Source organism: Dasypus novemcinctus, chromosome 21 (genome assembly GCF_030445035.2).
Source record: "Dasypus novemcinctus isolate mDasNov1 chromosome 21, mDasNov1.1.hap2, whole genome shotgun sequence".
Classification (NCBI taxonomy): Eukaryota; Metazoa; Chordata; class Mammalia; order Cingulata; family Dasypodidae; genus Dasypus; species Dasypus novemcinctus.
The window spans coordinates 3,952,164-3,961,878 of NC_080693.1; the positions used below are offsets into that span (position 1 = coordinate 3,952,164).

General features: G+C 37.8%; 1 pseudogene; it reads right to left on the reverse strand.

Moving 5' to 3' along the window:
* Positions 1 to 9,268: 9,268 nt before the first annotated feature.
* Positions 9,269 to 9,421, reverse strand: LOC111759397 (U1 spliceosomal RNA; annotated as a pseudogene).
* Positions 9,422 to 9,715: the final 294 nt, after the last annotated feature.

Genomic DNA, 9,715 nt, shown 5'->3' on the forward strand with positions numbered 1-9,715 from the left:
GGATTGCATTGAATTTGTAGATCAATTTTGGTAGGACAGACATCTTAATAATATTTAGTCTTCCTATCCATAAACAGGGAATATTCTTCCATTTATTTAGGTCTTCTTTGATTTCCTTGAACAGTCTTGTATAGTTTTGGTGTATAAGGTTTTTACATCTTTAGTTAAATTTATATCTAAATATTTCATTTTTTAATTTACTATTGTGAATGGTATTTGTTTCTTGATTTCCTCCTGATCTTGCTCATTATTGGTGTACAGAAATGCTACTGATTTTCACGCATTGATCTCATAACCTGCGACTTTACTAAACTCATTTATGAGTTCTAGAAGCTTTGTTGTAGACCTCTCAGAGTTTTCTATGTATAGGAACATGTCGTTTGCAAATAATGAAATTTTGACTTCTTCCTTTCCAATTTGAATGCCTTTTATATCTGGTTCTTGCCTCAGTGCTCGAGCAAGTACTTCTAAGACAATGTTAAATAGAAGGGGAGAGAGTGGGCATCCTTGTCTTGTTCCTGGGAAGGATTTTAGGATTTCTCCATTGTAAGCAAAGTTGGCTGTGGCTACTTCACATATACTCTTTATCATGTTCAAAAAATTTCCTTGTATTCCAATCTTTTGCAATGTTTCTATCAAGTAAGTGTGCTGTATTTTGTCAAATGCTTTTTCTGCATCTATAGATATATTCATGTGATTTTTTTCCTTCAATCTGTTTATATGGTGTATTATATTGATTGATTTTCTTATGCTGAACCGTCCTTGCATACCTGGAATGAATCCCACTTGGTTGTGGTGTATAATTCATTTAATGTGTTGTTGAATATGATTAGCAAGTATTTTGTTAAGTATTTTTGCGTCTAGGTTCATTAGAGAAATTGGTCTGTAATTTTCCTTTCTTGTGGTGTCCTTGTTTAGTTTTGGTACTAGAGTAATGTTGGCATCATAGAAGGAGTTAGGCAATGTTCCTTCTGTTTTGATTTTTTGAAAAAGTTTCAGCAGTTAGTTCTTTCTGGAATGTTTTGTACAATTCACCTGTGAAGCCATCTGGCCCTGGGCTCTTCTTAGTTGGGAGGTTTAATGACTGATTCTATCTCTTTACTCGTGACTGGTTTGTTGAGATCTTCAGTTTCTTCTTTCATCAATATAGGCTGTTTATGTGTTTCTAGGAATTTGTCCATTTCCTCTGAATTGTCGTTTTTGTTGGAATATAGTTTTTCAAAGTATCCTCTTATGATAGTCTTTATTTCTGTGGGGTCAGTGGTGATATCTCCTTTCTCATTTCTTATTTTGTGTGTTTGCATCTCCTCTCTTTTTTTCTTTGTTAGTCTCACGAAAGGTTTGTCAATTTTATTGATCTTCTCAAAGAACCAGCTGTTGGTCTTGTTTATCTTTTCAAGCGCTTTTTTATTTTCTAGTTCATTTAGTTCTGCTCTTATCTTTGTTATTTCCTTCCTTCTTCTTCCTGTGGGATTACTTTTTTTTTTTCTAATTCCTCCAAATGTGCAGTGCAGTTAGTTCTTCAATTTTTGCTCTTTCTCCTTTTTGATGTATGAATTTATGGCTATAAATTTCCCTCTCAGTACTGCTTTTGCTGCATCCCATAAATTTTGGTATGTTGTGTTATCATGATCATTTGCTTCAAGGTAGTCATTGATTTCTTTTCAGATTTCCTCTGACCCAATGTTTTTCTAAGAATGTGCTGTTTAATTTCCATTTCTTGGTGTGAAATCTGGGCCTCTGGCCCATGCAGATTTCCAGCTTCACTTCACTCTGGTCAGAGATATTATTTTGTATGATTTCAATCTTTCTGAATTCATTAACCTTTCTTTGTGGCCTAGCATATGGTCTATCTTGCAGAATGATCCATGTGCACTTGGGAAAAAATGTATATCCTGCTGTGTTTGGGTGTAATGATCTGTATATGTCTATTAGATCCAGCTCCTCTAATATACTGTTCAAATATTTTGTTTCTTTAGTGATTCTCTTTGGGATGTTCTGTCCAGAGTTGATAGTGGTGTATTAAAATCCCCCACTATAATTGTAGATACATCTATTCTTTCACTTAGTTTTTCCATTGTTTGCCTCATGTATTTAGAGGCGCCCTTGTTAGGAGCATAACTATTTATGATTGCTCGTTCTTCTTGACAGATTGTCCCTTTCACTAATATGTAGTATCCTTCTTTGTCTCTCACAATTGTTTCGCATTTAAAGTCTATTTTGTCTGATATTAATATAGCTACTCCTGCCTTTTTTTGGTTATTGTTTGCTTGTAAGATTGTTTTCCAACCATTCACTTTCAGCCTCCATGAATCTCTGGGTCTAAGATGTGTCTCTTGTAGACAGAATATAGATGGGTCATATTTCCTTATCCAATGACCCAGTCTGAATCTTTTGATCGGTGAGTTTAATCCGTTGACATTCAGTGTTATTACTTTCAAGGAATTATTTATGTTAGCCATATTTTGATTGGACTTGTGTTTGTCATAATTTGTTTTTTCTTCTCTTTTTGTCTTTTTTATTGCTCTTACACTCTCCTCCAACTCTGCCTGTCCTGTTTTTTCCTTTCTTCCTGCAGAACTCCCTTTAGAATTTCTTGAAGGGGAGGTCTCTTATTCACATTCCCTTTCAGTTTCTGTTTATCTGTGAATATTTAGAACTCTCCATCATTTTTGAATGCTGGTTTAGCTGGATAGAGTATTCTTGGTTGGAAATTTTTTTCCTTTAGTACCTTGACTATATCATACCACTGCCTTCTTGCCTCCATGGTTTCAGATGAGAAATCAGCACTTAATCTTATGGAGCTTCCCTTGTATGTGATGGTTTTCTTTTCTCTTGCTGCTTTTAGAATTTTCTCTTTGTCTTGAGCATTGGATAATTTGACAAGTATATGTCTTGGGGTGGGCCTGTTGGGGTTTATGATGATTGGGGTTTGCTGTGATTCTTGGATATGTACTTCTGTCTCTTTCAGTAGATTTGGGATGTTTTCAGCCATTCTTTCCTGCAATACTCCTTCTGATCCCTTTCCCTTCTCTTCTCCTTCTGGGATGCCTATAATACGTATGTTTGCGCATTTTGCATGGTCATTCAGGTCTCTAAGTCCTAGCTGGATTTTTTCTATTTTTTATCGATCAATTCTACTATCTATTTGATTTCTGATGTTCTGCCTTCCACATCGCTAATTCTCTGCTCTGCCTCTTCTAATCTGCTGCTATTTGCTGTGAGTGTGTTTTTCATTTCTTGAACTGTAGTGTTCATTCCCATCATATCTGTTATCTTTTTGCATATGTCTGCAATTTCCCCTCCAAGTGTTATCTTCATGTTGTTAACCTCTTCCTTTACTTCATTAAATTTGTCTGTGATATATGTTCTGAGATCTTTAATTACTTGTGCAAAGTTCTGCTCCCCTTCCTGGTTTTCAGTTTGTTCATTGTATTCAGCCATGTTTTCCTGATTACTGGTTTGGTTTGTAGATTTTTGTTGCTGTCTGGTCATCATTTTATCTTGATGGGTTTAATCAGTTCCTTAGATTCTTTGTCTAGTCTTGGGGATTAATTAGTGTTGTTTTTGCATAAGTATTATATCTTCTGTTTGTCACTTTGTTCTTCTTATTCTAATTTCTTATTGCTGGCTGAGTTCACTTTGAAGGAAAGTATTAGGGCCAGGGAAAGGCAATTGTGTAAGAAAGGAAAATGTTTAAAGTAGTATTGGTAATAAATATTAACAGAACAACAATATGAGATCTGGGAGGATGGATATTAGATTCATGTAAGTTGTGTTAGAGTTATAGCAGTAAGTAGAGTACTTATAATGAGGTAGTCAACTGAATATGGGAGGAATATGGTATGAAATAATAGGCTAGTGTTTTCATGAGAGAGGGAAAGAGAAAAGAAAGGCAATAGTTTCAAGAGTGGATAAAAGACAGAAAAGAAAACAAAGGTATTAGAAATTAAGAGTTAGACAATTTGGGGATCAAAGAAAGAGAGGTGGAATATAGGAGAGACAGTAGATGATGGAGGATATCAAGATGTGGGGGAAAGGGGATAGTGTAGGTAGCCAAAATCAATTCACACAGAAATGAGGCAATGGAGGATGAGGAAACCCAGCAAATGTGAGATGTTCCCTGCAACACCTATTGTATAATTAAGATAAATTAAAATAAGAAGAAAATGAGGGAGAAGAGAAATGAGAGAGGGATAAAAAGGAGAGAAGAAAGAAAGAAAAGGGGGGGTAAAGAAAAGGGAGGGGAACAAGTAAGGAAAAGAAAAGGAGATATAGAACACCAACGGCAGCAACAACAAAAAAACCCTAAATAAATGAAAAATAAAGACCTTGGGGGATACAATGGGAGAAAAGACTAGGAAATAATGCAATATTAGCAACCAAGACAATAAAAACTTAAAAAATTAAAAATTTAAATTTAAATTTTAAAAAAACCACAAACGTTGAGGGCTAGGACAATCAAGGACCTCAGATGGGCCTCACGGTGTGGTGAATTCAGGGATGGAAAGTCTGTGATATTGCAGACTCAAGAGGTGTGAGTCTCTGGGGTGTGGGCCACCAGGGTTTAAGGGACACAGACCTGGCAACCTCAAATCTGATTAACAGAGCCTGGGAGCACCACAGTACAACACAGCCTTCAGGGATCCCCACAGCTGGGTACCAGTCCTATGGGAGCAGTCACGTCCACAAACTCTGACCTATGTTTCCAAAACCCGCACTTCCCCCTTTCACTAGGGTCTCTTCTGTGGCTGTATCACCAATTCAACTTTAGGACACCTCCCGCCCTGCAAGCCCCCAAAACAGCCAGTTGGGGGCGCCTCTATATTGCAGCCAATTTAAGGAGGCTGTAGATCCACAGCTAGGCTCAGGGTAGCGGGGCTCTAGCCGGAAGTGCTGTATCAGTGTCTGAAATAAAAAATCCCACGCCTCGCAAAAAATTCCCCTAATTGGTTTCCAGTCACCTCCCACCCTGCTGTTCCCCGAAATAGCCTCCTGATGACGTCTCTTTGATGCGAGCGATTTAAGGCCGCTGCAGATCAGCAGCTGGCCTTGAGGGTGGGGCTCTAGCCAGAAGCGCTATTATTTGTGTCCACAATCAAAAATTCCCCGCCTCGCAATAAAACTCCCGTCTATCTCCCCAAATTGGTCTGCAAAGGCCTCCTGCCCTGTTAGCCCCCCCAATAGCCCACTCAGGGCTTACGAATTCCCCAGTACTGCAGAGCCTCCAGGAGTTGCACTGGTGCCACGGCTCTGCCCACCCTAGGAGGGAGCGTCTGGCGCACAGCCCCCACCTCTGCTAAAAGAGCCTCAATTTTATCTTTAACATGAATTTTCTCTATTACCTTCCCACGAAATCGATGTCCAGAAACCTTCTGCCCTGCAAAATCCTGAAACAGCCTGGTTCTGAAGAATTTCTAATGCTCAAAAAACTGTTTTTGAGACCAGCAGAGGCAGCAGCCAGAGCAGCCGCAGCCTGCACCCTCTCCCACCAGCCTCACACTCCTAGACCTTCTTGTACAATAGTAAATAACAATGGTGACAGCGGGCATCCTTGTCTTGTTCCCAATCTTAGAGCAAAAGCTTTCAACTTTTCCCCATTGAGTGTGATGCTGGGTCTGGGTTTTTCATATATGCTTTTTATCATATTGAGGAATTTTTCTTCTACTCCTATCTTTTGAAGTGTTTTTATCAAAAAAGGATGTTGAATTTTGTCAAATGCCTTTTCTGCACCAATTGCCATGATTGTGTGCATTTTTCCCCTTCGATTTGTTAATGTGGTGTATTATGCTGATTGATTTTCTTATGTTGAACCAGCCTTGCATACCAGGAATAAATCCCCTTGGTTGTGATGTATATGTCTTTTGATAGGCTATTGGATTCTCTTTGCAAGTATTTTGCTGAAAATTTTACATCTATGTTCATTAGAGAGATTGGTCTCTAATTTTCTTTACTTGTAGTAGCTTTATATGGCTTTCTTATTAGGGTGATGTTGGCTTCATAAAATGTGTTAGGTAATTTTCCCTCCTCTTCAATTTTTTGGAAGAGTTTATATAGGATTGGTGTTAATTCTATTTGAAGTACTTGGTAGAATTCATCTGTGAAGCCATCTGGTCCTGGACTTTTCTTTGCTGGAAGATTTTTGATGATAGATTCAATCTTAAATGTGATTGGTTTGTTAAGTTCTTGTATTTCTTGTAGTGTCAGTGTAGGTTGTATGTGCATTTCTAAGAATGTGTACATTTCATCTCAGTTGTTTGTTTTGTTGACAAAGTTTCTCATAATATCCTCTTATGGTCCTTTTTATTTTGGAGGGGTCAGTTTCCCCCCTTCATTTCTGATTGTATTTATTTGCATCTTTTCTCTTTTTCTTTGTTAGTGTAGCTAAGGGTTTGTCAATTTTATTGGTCTTCTTAAAGAACCATCCTTTGGTTTTGTTCTCAATTTCATTTATTTCTGTTCCAATCTTTATTATTTCTTCCTTTCTGCTTGCTCTAGGATTGGTTTGCTTTTCATTTTCTTGTTTCTCTAGTTGTTCAGTTAAATCTTTGAGTTTACCTCTATCTTCTTTTTTAATATAGGCATATAAGGCTATAAATTTCTCTATCAAGACTGCCTTCACTGTATACCATAAGTTTTAATAAGTTGTGTTCTCATTTCATTTGTCTCAATATATTTACTGATTTCACTTGCAATTTCTTCTTTGACTACTGATTATTTAGGAGTGTATTCTTCAGGCTCCAGGGCTCCACACATTTGTGAATTTACTTTTTTCATGTCTGTTATTGATTTCCAGTTTCATTCCATTATGATCTGAGAAGGTGCATTGTATAATTTCAAACTTTTTATATTTATTGAGAACTACATTGTGCCCTAACATGTGGTCTATCCTGGAGAAAGATCCATGGGTACTTGAGAAGAAAGTATAATCTACTGAGTTTGGGCACAATGTTCTGTATATGTCTGTTAGGTCTAGCTCATTTATCATATTGTTCAGGCTCTCTGTTTCTTTGTTGATTTTCTGTCTATTTGTTCTATCTAATGATGTGAGTGATGCATTGAAGTATCCAGTGATTATTCTAGAGATGTCTATTTCTCCCTTCAGTTTTGCCAGAGTTGATGAATGCAAAGTTATGTAATTAGGCTGAGAGCCATGGATTGTACGTTATGGATGGAGTGTGTGGAGCACAGTTAATAAAACTTTTAAAAAAGAAAAAAAATCTAGCATGAATATCATTCAATTCCTTGCTTAGGTGTTAATAATTTGGAAGATTTTCTTGAATATTCAAATCCAACACTGGTGCCTACACTAGGCTCACAAAAATTTATTTTTCTAACATCAAAATATGATCTACTTATATATTATAACCTATTTTTATTGATAGCTACTCTCCCAGTTGTTGACTCATGTGGAGTAGAAATCATGTATGTCAATGTCATCTTCTATACTAGTTCTTGGCAAAAAGAGCAGCTCAAGAATTGTATTGGTGGAATTACAGATTCTTTCCTTCAGGCATTTTGTGATGTTTAAGAAAGAAAACATCCATGAAGTAGTATTGCAAGATTTATTAAGAAGTAAGTGTTGGCATAAAGACAGGCAGATTGACCAATGGAACTTAATAAAGAACTCAGAAATAAACTCTCACAGCTACAGTCAAGTGATTTTTGACAAGGCTGTCAAGTTCCCCCAGCTGAATCAGAACAGTCAATTCAACAAATGGTGCTGGGAAAACAATAGCCATATCCAAAAGAAAGATGACCCCTATCTCACACCTTACACAAAAATTAACTCAAAATGTATCAAGGGTCTAAATATAAAACTAACAACCATAAAAATCCTAGAAGATGTTGTAGAGAAACATCTTCAAGATCCTGTGGTGGGTGGTGGTTTCTTAAACCTTACATGCAAAGCACAAGCAACAACGGAAAATATAGATAAATGGGAACTCTCACAATTAGACACTTTTCTACCTCAAAGGACTTTGTCATAAGGGTGAAAAGGCAGGCAAGTCAATGGGAGAAAATATTTGGCAATCACATATCAAATAAGCATTTAATATTCATGCTATATAGAGATTATATAGCTCAACAATAAAAAGACAAACTACTGGATTTAAAAAATGGGCAAAAGACTTGAAAAAGACAATTGTTCAAAGAGGAAATACAAATGGAGAAAAAACACATGAAATATTGCTCAACATCATTAGAGATTAGGGAAATTCAAATCAAAACTAAAATGAGAGGGAAGCGCCTGTGGCTCAATCAGTTGGGTTCCTGTCTACTATATGGGAGGCCCTGGGTTCACATCCTGGGGCCTCCTTGTGAAAGGAGGCTGGTCCACATGCTGCAGAGTGCCACCTGGCCTGCAAGTACCACTGAGTGCCACCCAGCCCACAAATGCTGCAGATTGCTGCCCAGCCTGCAAGCGTTGTGGAGAGCTGATTCAGTAAGGTGATGCAAGAAAAAAAAGGGAGAAAATCAAAAGCATGAAGAACATGCAGCTAATGGACACAGAGAGTAGACAGCAAGAAAGCCACAAGGGGGGGGTAATAAATAAAAATAAATACAGACACAGAAGAAGACACAGTGAATGGACTCAGAGACCAGACAGCATGGAAAAAAAAAAAAAAAAGCCACAAGGGGGGAGATTGAAAAACCAACTAAAATGAGAGGGAATTGTGGAAAGATGGTATTAGACTAGGCAGGCAAGACAATTCTCTCACAAAAACAATGGAGAAAGGGCCAAAAGCTATCTGAGGGAACTGCTTTGGGGGTTAGCAAACCAGTACAGTGGTACACATATCCCAGGAGGGTAAGGTACAGAAGGAGGAAGAACCCAAAACAACATACGTCAGTTCCCAAAAGGCCTACAGTATCTGGGCTGGGTCCCCTCCCCCATCCCAAAGATATTACACTGGGGTAAAACCCCTGGCTCAATGCAGCTGACTGAAAGGGGAATGACATCTTCCTCCCTTTCAGCTCTTTCAAGGTAAAATGGAGGGGGAGGTGGGGAGGTTTTTCATCAGTGAATTTGGCCAGCAGAGCCCAATAAGAAAACTCTGGACAGGGCTAGACACAGGAAAGCCAAGACCGAAACCTCTATGGAAATGTGTGCTGTTCAGCGCCATCTGCTGACACATCTGAAAATTGCATGGGAAAAGAAGTTTCTGGTTCTCCCTGTATCCTATATATCCTAACCCCTGGGAGAAAATCTGTATCCTGGTCCGATTTTGATAACCTAAGATGGGCGATTTGGTTTTTTTTTTAATGGGAGAACACAAATGTAGTCTCCCACTACCACAAATTAGGCAGGAGATTTTCCCATGCTTGGAGAAATTGCACATCCAGAGTGGAAAGGATAGGCCTTACCCTGGGGAAAACCACCTTCAGGATCTTTGTTTCTCTCCTGCTAGGTAAGTAGAGAGAAATTTTAAGAATGTACAATAAGTTGAAACAAATACCAAAGAAGAGTTGTGGAAAAAATTAAAAAAGCAAAAGATAATCAGAGTAAATTCACCAACCTTTCAGATGGCTAGACATCAGCAAATAATGAAAAGCCATACTAGGACACAGGAAGAGATGGCTCAGTCAAAGAAACAAATGAAATGACCTCAAGAGATATAGAATTTAAGACAATTCATAAGTGATAATCACACAGCTCTCCTAAATCAATCCAAATAATTTAAAGAAAATATGACTAAAGAAATACAGGATA